Below are 24,000 nucleotides of genomic sequence, written 5' to 3' on the forward strand. Positions count from 1 at the left end.
CTAAGTTTCACTTGGGCATATATGCCCATTTCGGTCTTCTAACCATCATAGAAAATTATGAGTCGCTCTTTCCATGGCTGATATTCATTTTGGCATACGTGTCCGTCTCTGCGTTATTCTCTAGGACCGGGTTTTGTCTGGCACGCATCCCCGTCTTGGTATTCTAACTGGTCACTTTCTTCAGTGGTCGGGTTTTATTTGCAAGTACCTGCTTGGTTCTCAGCCATAATGAAATATGTGTCACTCTCTCGAAGCTTTATTTAGGCATACATACCCACCTCGGTCTCCTGACCGTAAAAGAACATAATGTGTGAGGCTCCGTCTTTCTTGTGAAGGAAAGAATATGAATCACCTTGACCTGTCTGGGTCATGGAGAAGTAACCGCCGTCCGTTGTTCTCGAAAGAAAAGAATTATTGAGCTTATCGTGAAGAAGAAGAAATAGAAAAAAAAGACCCTGCACAAAAAATCTTTAGTTGGGTTTAGACTCCGAATGGAAAAGAGATACAACGAACTGTTGGATTCCCAGGCCTTTGTATAGGAAAGCACAATTTATGAGGATTGTTTCTCTCTCTCTCTCTCTCTCTCTCTCTCTCTCTCTCTCTCTCTCTCTCTCTCTCTCTCTCTCTCTCTCTGAGAATTTTTTTATAGTACTGGTATTTTGCTGCCTCTGTATTTTTGAGGATTTAAAATTCTCTTCCTTTTCCGTCTTTGAGAATTTCTTATTTCTTTGCCATTTGTCTTTATCTTTGAGAATTTTTTCCTGTCTTGGTCTCTCTTTGTCTCTTCGAGAATTTGTTATTCATTTGCTGTTTGTTTGTGTTTGTTAGAATTTTTTTATTCTCTCTCTCTCTCTCTCTCTCTCTCTCTCTCTCTCTCTCTCTCTCTCTCTCTCTCTCTCTCTCTCACACACACACACACACACACACACAGATATCAAATAAATGAACATGATTGTAACCCCAAAGAATCTGTGTCGGTTAGTGTTCATCTTGTATAATCCTTTTTATTGTTTATTAGTATGGAAAAGGTTATTTTTCAAACCTCCCAATTCGTAACATATGGTCACGTTTTCAACGAATACTAGCTCACCAGAAAATAGAGAATGGGTATTAGGACCACAGTTGATATTATTAGTATCGCTGTCATCACTGTCGGAGGCACAGTTACTATTATTAGTTTTGCAGCAACATTCGTGTTATAATCTTCATCACTATTGTTGTTATTGTTGTTGTTGTTGATTTGTTTTTGTTGCTGCTATCGCCGTCTTCTTTCTGCTGGGAAACGGCGATATTTCACAATAATATGCAGCGTTTACTGGCCCGCATGCTACCTGTGACTTATTATTGCACAAAAGGCAGCTATATATATAAAAGGCTATCCTTTTCATATAATAGAAGTAAAGATATTGGTCACAAAAGCACAAGACCAGTTCAGCTATGCCATCTCACATTAACCGTCAAATTGAGCATTCTTGGAATAGCGTTCGGTGACTTGCTTTTTCCCATTTACTCGATACTGAGACGTCTCTCCATACTTCATTCCTTACTACCATCATTCCACACTATTTCCTTCCCCCCTTCCTTTTTTTCCCTCATCAGGCCTGGTCTAGATATAGGCATCTTGGCTGCCCATTCATCGGACATCGCATTAAAAGAAAATAACGAGCGCCTTCTTTGTAGTTAAGCATCGTCCTTCTTTACTTTTTCCTCTTTTTTCCTGTCTGGGATGGCTAGACCCTTACATTACCCGTCCCGTTGGTCTTCGCACTTAAAAAAATTCTGCCGTACAAAACACGTGTATCCATATTTTTGTGTAACAACGATAATCTACGGATAGTGAACTCCACGTTTAATTGTCCTTTACGAGGTAGAGCAAAGCAACATATTATGCTTGATTTAAGGGCGATAGAGATGCAAACTTAATTCAATATTGCTGTCATTTTGACAGGACAGCGACACTCGTAGATAAATAATCAAATAAAATCTTAACACTTTCTCTAGAACTTCTTTGGTCGTTTGAGTCAACATACTGATTCCGGAAGAAACATTGCTCTCACACTGAGCAACCTTGAGAATCATGTGACTTTAAGATCCCATTACTGGACTGCTATAGAAAGTGATCTTGTAGTATTGAATCTAGTGACTGCTTGGACTGATTATTATTGTTATTATTTCAGTAAATGAAACTTATTCACATGGAACAAGCACACAGGGCTATTGACTTGAAATTCAAGCTTTCAAAGAATGTTGGTTTCAACCTCCCACCGCAGCAGTAACTGATCATGGTACAGAGCCAGTTATTTTTCATCGCCCCGGGGGAGACGCGAACCCGCAACATCTGAGAGGCATTCCACGACACTAACCACTATACCAGCGGACCAGCTATAGAATAGAATAGAATACAGCCAGTGGGGCTGGGTGAGAGGGAGACATTTGTTCAAAACGACGCAAAGAAAATGATCAAAATTTTGTATATTCTAAGAGAACTAAGAGTGGCACACTCACTCAATTCTGCGACCACGTAAGGTTGGCTAAATTTGAGAGTTAAAGATGTCTGCAAACGACATAAAGCTTTATAGGTATTAACGAAATTGATAAAATGATTTTGGAGGATAGTAACGTTAAATCAGAGATCGTAAAATTCCACGGAAATGCTTTAATTCCCAAAATAAATCGATAGCATGGCAGACGTTCTGATATGCTATTTGGGCATCCTGAAACGTTCTTGACTTTTAATTCAAATGTGAATTTTCATGTGCCAAAGAGAAGAGGAAATCTTTTCAAGTTGGCGAAAATTATAATCGTATTTGACTTGGAACTGAATAGTGGATGGAAAATTCAACAATGATACCCTTGGGTTTAGTGTCGTTTTGCACGTTTAACATGATAAGGGAACTGCAGTTACTACAGGTATAGTCAAAAGCTATTTTCTTTAGACACCTTTTGGCTCAAAATGTTTTCATCTTCAAACCACATATTTTTATGTTTTTAATACAGAAGTTTTACACTGGTAAGTCTTCTCGCCTTAGGGATATGAACATACCTATTCCCTATCGCGGCGGAAATTTTTGAGTTTTCGTATTGAAAATATTACATGATGGCGCTGTTTTACAGTAATGGCTTCAAAGGGACACGGGTTTTGAGTATAACGCCACATGGAAGTACCTCTACGTTGCAGGTATTCCGCCTAAATTCGACGGTGCATATATAGGGCGCTAAGTCTTAGAGGTGCCCCATGAACGTGCCACTCCCATTCCATCTAGCTGGCGCGCAGATGCGCTGCTACATTTAAAATGTGTCTCTAGGACGTGCCGCTCTGTCTTGATGGTGTCGCATGGTTGCGGCACACGTCTTGAAGGTTTCACATAGACGTGCTGCTCAGTCTTTAAAGATATCATATGTTGTCTCTGTCTTAATATGGATGCCGCACTTTGGCAAGTGAACTTGCCGTGAAGGTGTCGTATGAACGTGCCTCCACTTGGTGCTGTAATGTAAGCATTCCTCTGTCTTGGAGGTGCCACATGCCCGTGTCACTACGTCGTGAAGGTGCCATCTGGACACACCACTTCATCTTCATTGCGTCTCATGAACATACTGCCACATGTTGGAGGTATCACCTACTGTAGACTGGCACTATTGTCTTAAAGGCGCCATGCAGTCGTACCACGTCGTCTTGAAAGTGTCACAAACAACATACTTAGTCTTGGGTGTGCTTGTTCTTCCAAGAGTAAATGGTGTAATAAGAATCAAATGTAATCCTTACCTGATATAACAAAAGGCCTTCCTACTGTAAATATACAGCCTTACAGAGTATTACCCGACCAGTTGTTAATGTTAATACATAACATTTCCGGATTATTTATAACAGTATGCGCAAAAGGTATGAATAGATTACAGAGGGTTGTCGTCAGTTAGTGTTTCCAGAAATGTTTGAACACACGTCATTTTCTTATTTTTCATTATTCATTTATTTACAATGGCCCTATTCCTTTTTGTTTTGCAATGTTTCTTCTTTACCCTTTTTCATTTGTTGCACCCTTTCCACTTTTTCTCTCATTCATCAATTAACGTTTTGTGTCCATTTTTCCCCTTCAACCTTTTTTTTTATTATTTCCTGAAATGTTCGGTTTTTCTTCCGCGCCTCATTTGTTACAGAGCATCTTTTTTTTTTTGCCTTATTTAGAGGCTAGCAAGAAACGTGCTGTTGCGCTACCACCTTTCTTTGGCATTGAAGATTTCATGAGTGAAACATAGTTAATGGATCATAGCCAAAATATATTTACACTGGCCCATTCATAGTTATATTGCTTGATGAAAAAGGACAGCGATGTTGTTTCACTGTTTTGACAATTGATGCAAAATGTGGTCAAACTGGAACCAATAGTTCAAACTCCGAGGGGAAAAAATAAACCATTTTTTTTCTCCATTGCCTTACTCCAACCAAACTGTAAGGACTTAGATGGTGCTAACATTCCGGTTTTCCGCTAAGCTTTTGAGATGGGGTTGCCAGCCTGATGCTCTTCTCCATCTTGGTCGGAGTCACCATAGCTATGAGGCACCTTATCCACTACTTAGGTCAACAAAGGCTCAGTGGAATATAAAGAAATTGATCTAATAAGCTCATCCTCTCTTGAGAAATAACCTGTGGACGTTGAGGTTCCATTATTACTATATAATGTATATATGTACTGTATATATATATATATATATATATATATATGTGTGTGTGTGTGTGTGTATACATATAAATATATATATATATATATATATATATATATATATATATATATATATATATATATATATATATATATATATATATATGTATATATATATATGGGTGTGTGTGTGTGTGTACAGGCATATATACACACATACACTCGTCCCTCGGCAGGAATTTTTTTATAGTACACATTGACGGTACTGAAAGAACATTGATCAAAACCTTGCCTCGTATGTTTGACTATATGGAAACCGCATTCTATCCCCCCATCCATTCCTCCCCGCCCTCTCCCACTCTTCGCCCTTCCCATTTTTTCAGGAATTTGTTTTTCGCAGGTTTTGTGTGGGCTAAAAAATGCTGTTTACGTGTCCTGTTTTTGCTTCCGCCGACCGATGCGACTCTATCGGTTTTTGTCTCGTCGCGTAACACCCGTCTGGTTTTGTTCCTTGTTTTACTTTTGATTGTTTTTGCTTTATTTCCGACGAACACTTTGGTAAACAAGAAGAACCATCAGGCAAGACCGTATCGGAATTTCGTTGGTCTTTGCTTTCCACGCTTTATATAAATCCTTTGGCTTTATTTCTCTGCTCCTTTTCGTTATCAGTTTTCCAGCTTCATCAAGATATGTTTTTCGCGTCTTTTTTTCATGTCTGTAATCATTTCGTCCTGTTGATTCTCCCATTCAGATTGTTCAGTTTTGCTAAAACGCAGTCGAAAAATTTTATGTCCGATGAAGAAAGAGTTAGTAAATAAATTCAGAATTATTTTTGGTTCAAAATTAGTTAGACATTTCCTTACAGCATGTGTTGGTTTGAGATCCATCGATGTTAAACGTCTGTTATTCTCATCACAAAACCGGTGACTTCCTAATCCATAAGCTCTCTCTCTCTCTCTCTCTCTCTCTCTCTCTCTCTCTCTCTCTCTCTCTCTCTCTCTCTCTCTCTCTCTCTCTCTCTCTCTCTCGTTTTATTGTTGGGTAATTTGAACTAGACTGTGCTTCTGGTCTTGACCTCTTTTGCAGCAGTGTCCACGTTTTTTCCCTTAACGAGAACAGCTTCTGAGAATAAACAGGAATAGTCACTGCCACATTCATACTTTAACTACCACTTTTAGGACTTGTCCAGAAAAATCCCTCAAAATTAACCTCCACTTAAGATATCTATACAGAATACTCATCAATAATCTGCCGAACCCCCCAGCATCAATAACCTGTCGAACCCCCCCAGCACTCACTGAGCAATTCGCCTCCATGTTGCACGTGTTTTTTCGCCTCCTACTACTGGGGTCCTTCTGTTCTAATACAGTTTCCATCATATCATTCCCGCAGTTTCGAGGCCTTTCCCTTCCCTTTCCTCGAAACGTTTCCTAATTATACACTTTTCACAGACTTGCCCTCCTTCCGCGCCACATAGCCAAACTGTCTCACATAACTCTGATTTATCTTTTCGCTTTCACGAAACTCCATACTCCGTCGTCAGCGTATCTTACATGTCTCTCTTTTCCCTTCCTTTTACTCCATATATAATTATGGTTCATTTCATCTCAAACTTTCTTTTATGTTTATTCAGCTTCAACGCCTCACTTACCTCAGCAATAACGCCTTTTATCAATTCCTGCTTTGGTTACCGCGTACTGTTGTTTTAAGAATTAGGAAAAAGAGACGACTATATATATATATATATATATATATATATATATATATATATATATATATATATATATATATATATATATATATATATATATATATATATATATATATATATATATAACGTTTGTGTATGTGTGTATTATATATATATTATATACAGTATATAGAAATATCAACACACAATCACGTGTGGAACAGAAATAAATTTCTGATTCACATCACGATCGATCCCAGGTCTTTCAGTTGAAAGACGAGACCTCTGCCAACCGGTCTCGTCTTTCAGTTGAAAGACCTGGGTTCGATCCTGATGTGGGTCAGAAATTTATATATATATATATACTATATACATACATATATATACATATATATATCATATATATATTTATATATCATATTCACTCAGAAAGGGTAATTCGAATGAAATGCTGTCAATTGGGTCACTGCTGAGTCGGCAAGTTGGGGAAAACACGCTGGTATCCAAGCAGTTAGCTTGCCCAGGTAAAGCATCGAGTAGTGGTACTCAGGTTCCAACTTCTTTTATGACTTGTGTAGTCTGGTTGGCAGCGGTCTCGTCTTTCAATTGAAAGACCTGGGTTCGATCCTGATGTGAGAGTTAGAAATTTATATATATATATATATATATATATATATATATATATATATATATATATATATAATATATATATATATATATATATATATATATATATATATATATATATATATATATAATTTAGCCTACATCTGTATTCCCCTGTCAGGAGGTGCTGCTAGGAGGTTACAGCCTTCCTGTTTTTCAGCAAATCTTTAGGAGGGAGGGTGCTAGCCGCACACCCTTTCTTTTCTCTACGTCTGCTGACTCTAGTACGTACGTACAACTGGGTAGGGTGGGAGGCAGTAGGCCATGAGTAGTTCCAGGCTTTGCAAACGCAGGTTCAACGCTGCATCCTTTGGCCTTTTAGAGAAAAGTGGTTGTTTTACGAGGAGATATATTGGGAGAAAAATGATAATAAGCAAATGGCTCTTTACCTAATAGTAGCAAATGGAAAGATGCTGCCTGAAGGGATTTGTAGAATGTGAAAGATAGTAGAGGCAGAGCTGAGTGATGCTACACTGGAATTGGTTAGGTAGATTTCTAAAAGCTTTTGAAAGAATTTGTTGACGTTGTAATTGGAGTAATTTAAAAGAAAGGCATTATGAGTTGATGGTATTACGAATGAGATTCTGCGGTATGGTAAAAAATGTGTTTTACTGAATGACTAGGGTGTGCAAAGTGATCTAAAGAAGAAAGTTACCAAAGGAATGGACGAGAGGAATAAGTGTTTATTAATTTAAGAGAAAAGGTGGTGGAGGTGACTGTAAGTATTTTAGGTGTTAACTTTACTTTGCATCACAGGTAAAGTGTATGATAGGACTTTGATTGAGAAAAGTAAGACAGATGACAGGAGGATTGATACGGAAAACCTTGTGACTTTAGAAAAGAGAGAGGGGTTGTACGGATCAAATGCTTATTCTAAAACTAGTATGGATATGTCTGAGAGTAAATGAAGCAAATCAGATGTGATATACACGGCACTATAAAGAGCCTATTAAAGAGAGGATAGAGAGTCAGCGTGGGCGGTCTTGAGGAAGCGTGGCGTCGAAGACAGACACACAAGCTTTTGTGACAAAAGCAAAGCTGGCAAAGCGTGTGTGAGAGTTCGTAGACAAGTGACAAGCGAGTAGTAGTCTTGGTGTAAAAGTTGATCTGAAACACGGGTGTGTTATTTCTTCATGAGTGTTTTGATAGCTTTGGCGATGGAGTGATGCAAGAATTCTGAATGAGAACATGAATGTGGATGAAAGTTTATGCAGTAAAAAAGGGGTTTCAATATTGTGTGGATGGATTGTGTTTGTAGATGATACAGTGCCGGGGAGAAACTTCAGAAACCTATGAAAGAGCTTGAAAATGTTAGCAAGGGGTGTATGCTGAATATGCCAGCACTATTAATGGATCTCAAAGTTCCTCACAGGCTGTTCCAAATAAGGATAAAGGGACTTAGCTATGTTCGCCATTTTCAAGGAAAAAAAAAGCCAAGGTGCTGTACCCGTCAAACAGAATAGGGATTTCACAGCTTCAAAGGAGCAAGCAAATATAAAAAAAAGCCTCTGGGTTTTACCTCAACACACTCTTACCTATAGCGTAATGTTGCTTCTTGAAGTCCTTGGCCCTTTTCATAAGAATGCAAATTTTATGCTTGAAAGTAACCAAATAGCATGTTGAAGTGAGATTTATCTTTAAACAAATAATAGGTAAGTCATAAATAATAGGTAATTGACATGAGGCTAAGAATGGCATATTTTTGTAGACAAAATACAAGTTTCTACTGAAAAACAAAAGGAAAATATGCTGAGGGACAGATCCATGAGGCGCTTGTGCAAGAGCATTCAAGGCATGGCTTTTGGGGGCACTCTGTGGGTGTGACTTCTGGTATGACTGTTGCAGGGTGAAGGTGCGACAATTACTGATGTTTGCAAGAAAACTTTATTCATGATGATGTTGCAGCTCTGCAACAGGCATGAAAAGGTTCATTGATGGCTTGAATAAGTTATATTTGGACATCCACAAACAATTCGCTGAAAGACCCCGATATTACGCTGGACAGTATAAGGTTTCCAACGGGGAATGGAAATGCTGAATTTTTGTGTTTCCTGGTACACCTCGCCCCAGTATTATTTTCACAATTATTGGGAACAGCATGGGAGGTGATGGCCTTCCTTCAAGGTATAATATCAGTGCTAAGGATGTCCATCACTTCCACAACGACACAGAGTTTCGATTCAGTGAATGAGATCCCAGAATAGAAGGGCCTGAATATTCAGGAAGTTAAATAATGTGAGTGGAATGGAGGTGAACGGCCAGTGTGTGTGTGTGTGTGTGCGTGTGTGTGTTGCCCCTAAAAATCTGAAAAGTCATTCAAAATCATGAGGAAATTATTGTTAGCAGTACTCTCAAATTATACTTTATACAGGCGAGTAAGCATGTGCTTCTCTTTAGCAGAATTATACTGGACACCTGAATAATTTCATTTGATAGAATTACTACAGTGAGTAGGGTTTGATGCTCTGCTTTCGAAGTTTTCTTTAGACTCACTCCAAATTATGTGAAAGGATATATATAGGATATATATATATATATATATATATATATATATATATATATATATATATATATATATATATATATATATATAATATATATATATATATATATGTGTGTGTGTGTATTTATATATATACATTATATATAGTATATCTATCTATCTATCTGTCTATATATATATATATATATATATATATATATATATATATATATATATATATATATATATATATATATATATATATATATATATATATATATATATATATATATATATATATATATATATATATACAGTATATATATATATAAAACTACAGCATGCGTACGTGCGCATGTATGTACCGAACGAACTATCCCAACTATGAATTCTATATCCCTGTGCAGTATTCGTCGAAAAGAAAACAGGAACGATTAATATTCCTGTCCCGAAAATCCAAAGGTGAGGGCCATCCTTTACTGCCCTGACCTGGCTCATTAGCCAGTATTATTCAACAGGTAATCGAGTTATTTGGTCCCCTGGCTCAGAGTGGGGATTTAAGAGGGCCAAGTTTATGTGGACTAATAAATCCGATTCTGACGAAGAAAGCCACGTAGAAGCATTTCTTTTTTAAAGTACTTCTCGTGATAGAGGCGATTTTAGGGTTGAGTTTTTTTATCTACACTGATTAGGCCTAGTGGTGCTTGTTTACATTTTTTTTTTGTCTGACTTAGAAACTAATTTCTCTTTATGAGAAGATATCACTGAATCTTTGAATTTGTTGGGTTTATCTTCGTATGATTTGATTTGTTAAGTAGTACTAAGTTTCCTGTCGGTACTGATAGTGTTGATTTGTTACTGCAAATAGTTACTAATGTTATTTTGAATACATTTTTATCTAAAAATTAACTGAATTGCTCTTTAGCTCGTGAAGGGGATGAAACTCAGCCTCTAGGACACCAAGTCTCATCAGCTGTCTTCAAGGACAAGCAATGCTGGTTATACCTGCTCTAAACCAAGTATACGTATTGCGATTTTTATCATTATTGTTAATACTACTGTTTATTTCATGAAGTGAAGAATATTCCCAAATGTAGGTTGATTATATGAAACGATGTAAAATAACTTGTCGAAAATCTAAGTGTTTTTGCGATAGGCTTATGTGGAAATGTTCCAAGTGGCATTTCTACCATAAATATCGTGCTTACTTTTCCATATCATAAAAAGGAAAAAATCCCAAAAGATAAGTTAATTATGCAAAACGAGGAGCTGGAGAATCGGTTTGTTATAGAAATGTAAAAAAATTCATTCAAAAATCTAAGTATTTTTTTCGCGAGGGTCCTCCGTGAAATTGCCCCAAGTGGCATCTTTACCAAAAAAGTAATGCCTTGCTCATTTACGTGCTAAGTAAATATACTTACCGCAAAAACCAAAGACCTTAATGAAAAAATCCAAGTGAATTAGGAGGAGATTTCTAAGATTTTCAAACGGTATTGCTTTTATCGTTGATCCTGATGAAAATCTTTTTATGTCTTTCTCTATTCCCAAGTTCTCGAAACTGGAAGGAGCTATTTAATCGACAGTTTTCCTTTTGCATTCGAATTTCCTTTTACAATACGCCAAGAAAGTTCAATGAAAGCTTCTGATTACACTCCGCTAATCTGGGATCTGAATTGCTGTTTTTGAGAAACCGGACTCCTGTAAAGAGGGAAAATGTTAATGAGAGAATTATAGGCAAAGTTTTTGGAGTGTTTGTTCTAAACACTGAGGTCTACTTGCTCTTATTATTATTATTATTATTATTATTATTATTATTATTATTATTATTATTATTATTATTATTATTCAGCGTGAGTGTATATTCTTATTGAAGAAGACGAAAAAAATTCTAATTTTCCTAGGAATTTCCCAGAGTAAAATGAACGACGAAAATAGAGTTTTAGAGATCGAATTTTCAATGACTTTTTCAATATAAATTCGTAAAAAAGAAGAGCGTATTGTATTTTTAAGGAAACGCAGACACATCATTTGTTAATGCACTCTTTGAATGTGATTTTCAACTCTTGATGGCCATTCTTTTGAAATAATTAGACATGGCATTTTGCTCATGACCTAGGATATCATGATCACATTTAAGTGTTCAGCACATGGCTGACCAGTGTCAGTTTAACATGCCTAATGAACACAGATTGCACCGGATCTAGCTTTTGGCTGGTGAAAAGGGTTTATCGGGATATACCCATCAACTTTCTCATATCTATTCTTTATTAACATTGCCATTTCTTAAAACTGCACATACATATATACATTCACACTCACACACACACACACACACACACACACACACATATATATATATATATATATATATATATATATATATATATATATATATATATATATATATATATATATATATATACATATAAATTCATATATATAAGTATATATGTGTATATATATTATATATTATAAATTTATATATATACATGTGTGTTTGTGTGTGTGTTTGTTTGTTGCAGCTTCCTTTACAAAGTCCATGGTAGATTTGTCTTTGAAGATGCAAACTGAAATGCAAGAGATATGTACATATCACCTTATGGTTCTTCTAAATCGCTCATGCTTGGCGAGGTGGAGAGAGACAATTGTATTGAAAGGGAGAACGAGTCGCATTTGTCTGAAAATAAGTGGGTGGATCCGTAGACGTGAGTGGGGACCATCTTGTAAATTGTACTGTTTCCTCTCAATATCTGGTATTACAGAGCGCGAGACAATAAGCTTCTCTGGAATTATATCGTCAGCCTGAGTAGTTCAGGAACTTAGTGGAGAAAGAGAGAGAGAGAGAGAGAGAGAGAGAGAGAGAGAGAGAGAGAGAGACCACATTTTCATACGGACGTAGTTAATATAATGTTGTAATTTTACAAAGGAAAGAAAGAAAATAGGTCTGTGAGTATCAATTTGTTTTTAACTTTTGAGAATTTGCCTTTCCAGTACACTGCTTCCCCCTCTCTCTCTCTCTCTCTCTCTCTCTCTCTCTCTCTCTCTCTCTCTCTCTCTCTCTCCAGCTCATCCATCCTTGCATCTCTCTCCATCTCCTTTTCCATCCTTCTCCTGCACAATTACAGGCCTTTATTACCTGTTTGGCTTCCCCTTCCCCACCGGGTCTCCCGCACCGTTAAAACTATCAGTAAAAAGGAGGCTGGTCGTTATTGGTGCCTCGCAGACCCTCCTTTCCCACGCAGGGTGTTCGGAGGGCAACGAAAGCGCATCTCAACACTCATTCGTTTTTCTCGCCTTCTCACCCCACCTCGACCTAATTGTTTTCGTCCGTTCTCTACCGCTTCTCTTCAGCAACAACTGTTTTTAAGGCACGGCAGGTATATATATATATATATATATATATATATATATATATATATATATATATATATATATATATATATATATATATATATATATATATATATATATATATATATATATATATGTATATACGTACACATACACATACAAACATGTATACATACATATGTGTGTGCGCACGTTTTGTAATGTTTTACATATTACATACTTCCATACTGATCTGTTCGCTCTAAAAAGACATGTATTTGCATATGTAACTTTCTCTTCCTTTATGGATAAGAATTCTCAAATGCTTAAGCAAAAGTTTTTTCAATATTTTTTTTTGACGTCTTTCCAACTACTACTTAAACATGAACCTGTATATATTTACTAGCAGGCTGTGTTTTTCAAAGTATATTCTTCTATTAATTTTCACTTTCAGTTTACATATCCGAAGTATTTTTTAATGAATTCATATATTTTCGAGTGCAGTTTAACTAAAAGATAATGGAAAACGTCTGCAGGTTCTAAGAATATTAAGTCCGGGAAACAACTAAAATTCTCTCTCTCTCTCTCTCTCTCTCTCTCTCTCTCTCTCTCTCTCTCTCTCTCTCTCTCTCTCTCTCTCTCTCTCTCGGCGTAATTGGTTAAGTTGGAAATGGTTTTAGAGGTTCAGTATTTATTTCCACTGAAAGAGAAATAATGTCTGCGTTTACTTTCAGGATTCTTGTAAATGAATCTTATTTTTACATAGCCACAAACTACGTTTTACTTTTTCTTCTCTTCTGTCTTCTGGCTTTGTAGAGGTCGTACAGAAACGTCCTGTAGTTATTATTATTATTATTATTATTATTATTATTATTATTATTATTATTATTATTATTATTATTCACGTGGAACAAGCGTAAAAATCCATTAACCAATAGATAAGCATGAATAAAAAAGAATCTTGTATATTAATAGACAACAACAATACGTCTGAAAACTAAAGGAATGATGCTTGGCGCATCAGAGCTGAGCAGTTGTTATTAAACTATTATTAAACTATTCAAACTATTTAACGATTTCTTATTTCAGGACTGCTGCTCACACCGCCCCACTTCAGCCATTCCTCTGATGTATCGTGCAACTTACCGTGAGTACATCTCAGGGTTTCCAATTCGTATTTTTTTTCGTACTGATGCTAATAATGTGCACTAGGATTAAACGCAACTCGACATTTCACTGTCTTGGGGTTGTGAAGCTCTCTCTCTCTCTCTCTCTCTCTCTCTCTCTCTCTCTCTCTCTCTCTCTCTAAGTTCACATTAGTGGCTTACAGATTCTGAAAAAGATTCGCTGGACAGAGTTCGCGGTGTCATCCTTTTTGCTTTGTATATCTCTTTCTTCAGGATTTAGCCTAGCTCTCTTTTTTCCGTCCTCTTGTAATACAGCTTCTTCCTTTTCTCTCCCTTTCATTTCTTTGTCCTGCAGGCTTGTGATTCATAAGGAAATATAAGTTACCAATCTTCTCCGTGAACTTTCGTTCAGAAGTAATAATAAAAACTCTTCCGGGTACTAGTGATTCTTTGTGATAAAAGATGTGTGTCAGTCATCATTTATTAGAATAAGTGTCTGTGACATTCCTCTGCGGAGCTCAAAATGATTGCTTATGGGCGCCATAATTTTATTTTACCTGTGACCTTATATGTTTATTGAGTATTGTGCACGAACATTATTACATTATATATATATATATATATATATATATATATATATATATATATATATATATATATATATATATATATATATATAATGTGTGTGTGTGTGTGTATGTAGTCTAGTCTCTGGAAATGCGTATATATACATGTTCATTTAATCAAGGTAAACAATGAAAAATTAGGATGCATTCATTTATTTTTGCAGTTTATTTCTTCATGAGAAAACGACGTTCCTGGTTTTTTCAGCAGCACAGACTGTCCTAAAAATGTAGTTTTATATATTAAGAAGTTTACATTTATGAAATAATAGAAAAAGAGAGTAACGGATCAGGTCATCCAAGCAGTTGTATATTAAGAGCTTAATAGTTCCCGTTATATACGCGTTAAGTCTTGAGAAGGAGAGTAACTATTCAGAGCGACTGTCATAAGTCTACTACTCTGGCAAATACGAAGACTCTTTACTGCACTTGGTTGTTTTTATCACTACTTCTATTGTCTTCCACTTAGATGGATAACGGAATCTGTTCTATTTCAGTCACCCTCTTTGAGATCAAATGTCTCTACAGAGGCCGACGGGACGAGCAACTTAATGATTTTGTGCAGTTGCAGGCCCAAAAATAACATTTCCTAGAAACTGTCCCAAAGTTTGGACTGTTACGTGAATCGCGTATGTATCACAGAATCGTACGTAACACCCATAGATGGAGTCTGTCACATTTTTAGATGAATCTTTAAACCTATTTCAATTCAAAGTATCACAAGTAGGGCAACAAACATCACAGATAAAGGCTGTATCTTTGCTCGGGAAAAAAATATAGCATCCTATCTCGGACTTTTAAAACTTTTTTTTTTTACTTAAATGCCTGCCTTGGAGTTTTGAATAAAGTTTAACCACTTCGGGTCTCTCATGAGCATTTTTCCCGAGTATTTAATTAATGCATCTTAGAAAGAGGGTGATTTATTGGAATTTTTCTCACCCAGCAAAGGATAGGTAAACTTTAAAAGAAGTGTATTAGCTCGCAGGGAGAAAGAGGAGATACTGTCGAGGGTTTAGCAGCAAAATGAACATGTGTCATTTTATCTTTTATAGCCGTAAAATACATCATACATACGTTTTATATATATATATATATATATATATATATATATATATATATATATATATATATATATATAATTATATGTGTGTATAATTATTGCATAAAAAAGAAGAAGAAATTATTAAAGATGATGAGTGTGTACTGAATTATTTAAAAACTCTGCTTACTTTATACAGCTTTTTGTCTGAGATCTATCAGCGTCTTTTGTTTAGCAGAAAGAGAGAGAAAAGTAGTTCAAATCCAGAAAAGAAAACAAATTCAAATATTCGAAATATATTCATATAAGCATACTTTAAAAATTTAGTACATTATCCTCCATTGCATTGTTCATAGAAATGAAATAAAATTAAAACGTGTTCTAAACTTTCATTGCTGAAATCAATGTTAATTTCACCTAACACTGTTTCCTGGGATAAGATATTCATATATATATAATATATATATATATATATATATATATATATATATATATATATATATATATATATATATATATAATATATACACATATGACTTTTCCTTTTATTAATGAGTAACAAGATTAAGAAATGTATTTTATGAGTAACAAGGTTAAGAAATGTATATATATATATATATATATATATATATATATATATATATATATATATATATATATATATATATATACAATGACTTTTCCGTTTATTCATGAGTAACAAGGCTAAGAAATGTATGTTAATTGTAGGGTATATATATATATATATATATATATATATATATATATATATATATATATATATATATATATATATATATATATGTGTGTGTATATATATTTGTGTGTGTGTACATATATATATATATATATATATATATATATATATATATATATATATATATATATATATATATATATGTATGTATGTATGTATATGTATATATATAATATATATACATATATATGTATATATATTATATATATACATACATATATATATAAACACACACACAATGACTTTTCCGTCTACTCATGTGTAAATAGGCTAAGGTATGTATATTAATTGTGGGCTTATTTTTTTTAACGAGGAGGCTTTTCTCCGATGTTCGAGGACTCTTATGTCTTTTTATCTGAGCTGGCGATATCGGCAGCCGATATCTATGTAATCAATAGTAGGTACTGAGAGAGCTATCACGATTAGCTTGAATGATATTGACTTGGTGTATTTACTATTAGTTCTACCTGTAAAATAACAGACTGCGATTAAGGTCTGCTGTGTATTTTTGGGTTTTCTGCATCCCCTTGATATCAGTTAAGTAACGAATGATTGGCTGGTTTGTCTGTCGTTTATTTGAAGGTAACCATGTTACCAGTGTACCTAAATCCGGGGTTATGTCATGGACTCTTTATTGACTAACGCAGTCATTGCGTGAGTTTCTTTGTAATTATTGACTTATTGATTTTATAAATAGACCAACATTTTTATCTTCCATCTGAGCTTTTCTTAGCTCTTCTGTTTTTAATAAAGACGTTTTCTTCTCTGAACTCTTCTTCTGCAGCTTCATTGACTTTTGGTTTGTTGTATAAAACTACGGCATACTAGCAGAAGTACTTCCATTACACAGTGAACACGCGTGTCAAGTGTTTAATTTCGTTTTTTTTCCATAGCACCCCTACTCTTTTCAGACGAATCCATCATCTCCTTTTGGTGTTAGGCCACAGTGTTCTTTACTACTTCCATCTTCTTTCCTCCTTACGTCGTTCTCTTTTCTTTTAGGTCTGGCCTTGCTGAGGGCATTTGTAAGAGACGGCTTTGCCATTGCTGAAGAAGAGAAACCCATAGGGAAACAGTTTTTTTTTTTTTCAGTCTTTACAAAAACAAGAACAATCTTCCTCCTTGAAGTTCTTCAATGGCCGTCTAGTCCTTTTCTGCGTTTTGTTAATAGCTCAGGAGAATTAGATCCTTAAGTACTTGGCGGTATGTTGATAAGAACAGTTTATGCCCTGTCTATGTCTTCATCTCAGTTATGTCAGAATGCCCGAGAATTTAACAGCAGTGTAGACTACAGAGGAAAAATAAAAATGAAAGCAAGTAATACAAATCATTACAAAAATAGCAGCTATGATTAATGTTATCGCATTTAATGCTAAAAATCGAAAACAAAGGACAAATACAGATAGAAAGACGTTTATTAGTATCATAGTATGTTAACCGTAATACTTTATTCTTTGTTCAGGTTACATGCTCTGGAGAAAGCACTTTCTGGCTGTGTGATCACTCCTTCTCCACAAGGTTTGCATCTTATCCCATGTATCAGTTTAAAAGTTGTATAAACTGAATTTTCTTATCTTCTGGAGCCATTTTTTTAGAGTCACTTTCCCTTCCAAATTTAAGATGAATCACTAAAACTGTCTGAAAAGAACATAAGAAAAACAAAACCTTGTGTCCTTATCTGTTTGGACGGAATGTAAATTTTTCAAATTACCTAAAAGTATGACATTACTTGAGTTATGCAATAACAGATAAATATATAAAATGCAGAAAAATAGATAGGCCAACTTTCCCCAGCAAAACTTAAGAGGTAATTCGTGATCCAAACCGAAGGAGGAGGTTTCAGTTCCTTGGAATCCTTGTTTCTGTAACTTGCTCATAAATTTTTGGCATAATAGGCCCAAAACGCGGAACATTCCGCCTTTAAGTAATAGAAGGACAGAAAAGACGTGAATAGTATGTTGCAAGGGACGAGATGAATCTTAAAGACATTCCTCAGAAATTTTAATAAATGGCGTCAAACGCGGATTCCAAAGTGTAAGGCTGCCATAGATATGTGAAATGGCAACCGTTTAGCACGCTAGGTCGAGTTGAGAATACCTGAGATCAAGGGCTTGGCTTGATTTCACTTTTTTTTTTTTTTTTTTTTTATCTTTCGGTAGGTAGGTTGAAAATTAAGTCCTAGTAACTTCCTAGCTCTTTTCCAAATTTGTGCCAACCTCCTCGGGTATCTGTGTTTCAAGGTAATATCGTCAATGGTGATTATCTCAGCATTAATGAAATGGGTAGTGCAAAAGCGCAGAAACCATAAAACATTGCCCTTTTCATTTATTTTTTTAATAAAACCATTAGCCCTACGCATCAAACAGCGGTAGTATTCTGAAAGAACTGTCAATCATATGCAGTATTCGTACATTTGAGAGGTTTTGATCATTCTATCATCTTCTTTCATAAAGTCAAAACTAGTAATATTTTAATCTTGAGCCTTGACGTTTTTACATATTTAAACCAGTTATTGACTAAGAGGCATAGAAAATAGCATTTCGCTCAATTCTTGTTTTGAATTGCCATTTGTATGATTACCATTCCCATCTTCATAGTCGTACGTATGGTGTTTTACCTTGTGACAAGATTATCCTGGGGTATTTCTTTCCTTGCTACCATCTGTTGGTTCTTGTTCTTTCTATTTTCCCTTTTTATCATTCTTCTAAACTACCTCATTTGTGCCCCGACGATGCATGAATAAACGTGAAAGAGTTTGATACTGAACATTGCCTGTATGTATGTATATATATATATATATATATATATATATATATATATATATATATATATATATATATATATATATATATATATATATATATATATATATATATATATATATATATATATATATATATATGAATGTGTGTATATATATATGTATATTTATGTGTGTATATATGATAAAAATGGAAAAATAACCCATACAATTTTCACCTACCTTCGGAAAACCGCACACATTGGTAGCTGACCGAGGAAGAGCATTTCTCTCTCTCTCTCTCTCTCTCTCTCTCTCTCTCTCTCTCTCTCTCTGAAAATACCTTCAACTATTGTGTGGAAATTAAAAATTAAACCCTGTGTACAAAAATAGTCTATTCTGTGAAGCTATCATATAACAAGTTAAAAATATGGTAAATAAAAAAATTGCTACAAGAACAAACGAATGCAATGATTAATGAATATCTTCCCCAAAAAACATCTTATTAAACACCAAAATTATAAATGGGATTCTTCCTCATTTCGTTCTCTACCCCAATAAGTCTCCATGCAATTAAGTCCTTAAGCCTCAGTTCCTTTTTAAATGACCACTTCCCACTATGGCTATGTTACACGCTTATCTGTGAAGATGCGTGACCACCCCAATTTAGTCATGGCTCCATTGAAACATTCTGCCAAAGATAGGAACCATCTCCATTAAAATTCAAAGTTCGCTCAATTTACAAACAGGCAGAAGGTACATGAGATAAATGTCAAATAATGATAAAGGAATGATCATTAAATAATCAGACCTGTAAAGGTTAGTAGTTTTCTAAGTTTCTACTCACTCTCCAGCGAATGGGAATTCCAGTTCCCAGTGTGTCCTAAGCACATCTGTCAGATGATGCTTTTCAAAAACGAATGCCTCCCATTTCACAAGAACGGATCGCACCAGGCGATTTTCACAGTGCACGCATGAACGTACATTTCCGTTTAGCACACCCAGAAATCCAACTAAAACCAGACCCCAGGCTTCTAGAACAATCGATGCTGACGGTAACCTCTGCTCCACGTGTACCGTACAGTATCCGGTCGCTCCCCGAACAATGTTCAGGTCACTGATGGTCAATTGCTGAATCCTAAAAGGTGACTGTATGCTGAACGCTAAATTAACAAACACTCAAGACACATATCTTCCACCTGCGAGATTTGTTAAACGTTGCAAAAGATTGTATGTCGCAAATATCTCTGCACCCATTCAGAAGGGGTTGGTCCACCTACCTACAGGTCGTCCTTAACCTGAATCGTAGTTTGTCAATCACTATGGTGCTGTTTCACGATTCATGTCATTTGCACCTGTGGAGACTGCTTCTTCCTGCAGCAGCACAGCGCCTCCTTCATCAGAAGACCATGACAACACATTAATTATGATAATTATCAGCAGCAAGGCCAAAACACATGGCAACACTAAGTCATGCCCATAAAAAAGGTCAAAATAATCAGTTCCTTCCTCTTCTATCAATGCTGGCAAACATTGTAATCTCCGGTACAACTGGTAATCCTACCACCTCGGTAATTACACACATGTTGCATAAATATCGTCACCAACGAATTATAGATCCTCTTGCTTAATGATGACATGTTGCGTAGACACCATCCTACATGCTCCATCAAAGCTGTGAACCCTCTAGAAGAAACGATGTAGACGTTGTGTGACACAGTTTCGTCAGTCTGCATCCTCGACAGAAAATCGCTGAAGTCGTTTCCAATGGCATTACCATGGTTCTGTGGAACTGTGCTGAACGTACATTCTGTAGCAGTCAGGTCAAATGTCAATCGTAACTCACCCCAACTAACGTCATTATTCTATTGATATATATGTACTAGGAAAAGGTCGTAATATATAACTACAAAAAGGGTCCTTGGAACCCATAGGTATCCCCAGAATTAACCCCCTGTCTGCTAAATACACTGTTATTATCCCATAGTACCTATATAAATCACTACCAGTGAAAATTATATCGGAACCCCATTTATAAGCCCCATTCATCAAGACTGATTCTAACACCCCCAAAGGTAAAATATCTTCAGAAATATGCCCTTCCAACACCGCTGTTACCGCTTTTACTTGAGATATGATCTCTGTTAGCAACGATTCGGTCTCCTCAATATTCAAAATCGTCGTATGAACTGTAAACGATGCCATTGTCACACGGAGGTCACCCCCGTATGGTTAAAGCAAACCCACCCCCCTTTTATTCGTCTACTGGTTCTACCACACAAAAGATATGAATGATACAAATGACCAAAAAAAAAAAAAAAACAATGAACAAATGCTTAATTGTAAAAAAGATTGAAAAACTCCATGGTCAACCTACTCCACATTTCAAAACTCGTTATCCCAAAAAACCCAAAACAAACAAAGAAACCCCACTAAACATTAAACTGTTCTTTTAATCTTAGAAATGTGTGTTACTCTCATCACCCCCGTGTTGTCATTCAAAACTACGAACCCATTTCCGCTTTTCCCTTCTATAATCCGAAACGCCCGTCAAACTTGGTACCCAACTTATAATTCAAGTTATTTCTGACATTAGTCTTCAAAAATACATTACCCCCAACTGCAACTCTTACGCCTCAAGTCTTTGATTTTTCTAAGACTTTGTCTTCTTTACCACAACCGACGGCTTAACCGATACCTTCACAACATGAAGGTATCGACAACAAATCAAATGTACCCTGAACTGGATAACCAAACAATGCCTCCACCGGTGACACACCATTGGTGTCACTAGCCATGTATTTATGCTGCGTCTAACCACATCTGTATATCTATCCCAGTTCTTATCATTGCCACCCACTGTTACTCTAAGAGCCTCGAGCACCTTCCTATTGGCACCCTCACACAACCCATTAGCCTCTGGCCTATACAGAAGAATATTAATTTTCTGTATCCTCATAACTTCTGCAAGACACTAACGTTCTGTTCACAAATTCTCTCCCATTATCAGTGATTAGTATCTCCAGGACCCCATATCTACAAATATACCCATGGAAAAATGTCACCGCAACCTTATCTGCCGCCTTATTCTTCAACGGAAAAATCTCCACAAACCTCGTTAACTTGTCTATAATCACCAACAGATGCTTATGTCCAAACCCTGACTCGTAAAAGTTCATTAGCAAATCCTTACGCACCCTTTCAAACGACCTACTTAGGATAGGAAAAGATCCCAATTTGCACAACGTAACCCTCGCCGGTTTACACGAATTACACACCGAGCAACCCTTCACAAATGTCTCCACTGAAAAAACATATCCCTCCAGAAAAATTTATCTCATACTTTCTGATATGTCTTCTCAATCCCCAAATGTGGACTACCAAATTTTCAATGTATAATCTCCAAAGCCACTGGAATCAACTCCTTTGGCACACAACCTGTGTTATATCACCCCTGTCCTAACTACTCCTCAACTTATATTTAATTCTCCTCACCAACAAATTACCCTCTAACTCCAGACCTGAATAAGGCAGTCTATAACCCTTCCTCACTAACTCCCCTCTAAGAAACGCCCTTGCGTCTGCTAAAACACCATCTGCATCTTGTGTCTTCTCCACCAAACTAATATCCTAATCCTCACACTCACCAGTTACAGTACAAACGTGCTCACCCTCCGTATCCACAAAATTCCTACTAAGTGCATCCGCTACGACATTATGTTTACCCTCAATGTACCTAAGCTTAGCATCAAAATCCCTAATTGCCAAAAACCACCTAGCCCTTTTAGGAGAAAGGCCATGCTTATTAAAAAGATCCAACAATGGCTTATGATCCTTAAGAACTTCCACCGTATTCCCCATTACCAACATCTTAAAATGCACCAAACTAGACACCACTGCAAAAGCTTCTTTATCCACCATCGCCATTAATCATTCAATACTTTCTCGTTTCTTAAACTTTCCGCTATAAAAAGCTACTGGATGCAATTTACCACCAAATTTCTGCATTAAACAAGCACCTACCCCCTCTTGACTGGCATCAGTCACTAACGCGAATGGTAAAGAAAAATCCGGGAACTTTAAAACTGGCAGACTCATCAAAGCCTCTTTAACTTTCTGAAAGGCTGTCTGCTGAGCCTCGCCCCATGAAAATTGTACATCATCTCTCAATACATCCGTCAAAGGTGCTGACAACGTAGAAAAAACTTTCACAAATCTACGGAAAAACCTGCCATTCCCGTGAACGAACGGACGTTCTTCTTAATTTTGGTTGCAGGAAAATCCGCAGTCGCTTTGACCTTCTCGTCATTCACTCAAACACCTTTCAAAATGACATGTCTTAAATATACAATCTGTCGCTTCAAAAATTCACACTTGGCTAGTTTAACCTTTAGACCTGCCACTCTAAGCCTCCTTAGGATTTCCTTAAGCACTTTTAAATGTTCCTCTATAGAATCCGTAGCAATTAATATATCATCCATATAAACAAACACATTTTCCCCAACATCCTCTGCAAGACTATATTCACTGCCTCGTAAATGTAATAGGACTACCTGACAAACCAAAAGGCATCCGTGTAAATTCATAATGTCCCTTGGGGATCGAGAATGCTGTCAGTTTCCTACTCTCATTCAGTCAACGGCACTTGCAAAAACCCTTGCATGAGGTCAGCTGATGAATAGATATTCCTACCTCCAATCTCCACAAACAAATCTGGCAAACACGCCACCGGATACCTGTTTGGAATGGTCTTCTCATTTAATTTTCTAAAATCCACACATACACGGATTGAACCATCCTTCTTAGGTGCCGCCAACAACAGGAAATTAAATGGTGATGAGCTAGGCCTAATTATACCTTCCTCCTCCCACTTATTAACCTCTTGCTC

General features: G+C 36.1%; 1 protein-coding gene across 2 annotated transcripts in view; it reads left to right on the plus strand.

Annotated features, from left to right (window-relative positions):
• LOC136847428 (receptor-binding cancer antigen expressed on SiSo cells) overlaps positions 1–24,000 on the plus strand; it is a 797,278-nt gene that overhangs the window by 447,781 nt on the left and 325,497 nt on the right. For both annotated transcript variants that reach the window (XM_067119100.1, XM_067119101.1), the window contains exon 4: positions 13,916–13,973. The gene's annotated coding sequence lies outside the window, so the exon portion shown is untranslated. The remainder of the gene's footprint in view (positions 1–13,915; positions 13,974–24,000) is intronic.

This window comes from Macrobrachium rosenbergii, chromosome 16, assembly GCF_040412425.1.
Source record: "Macrobrachium rosenbergii isolate ZJJX-2024 chromosome 16, ASM4041242v1, whole genome shotgun sequence".
NCBI classification, from domain to species: Eukaryota; Metazoa; Arthropoda; class Malacostraca; order Decapoda; family Palaemonidae; genus Macrobrachium; species Macrobrachium rosenbergii.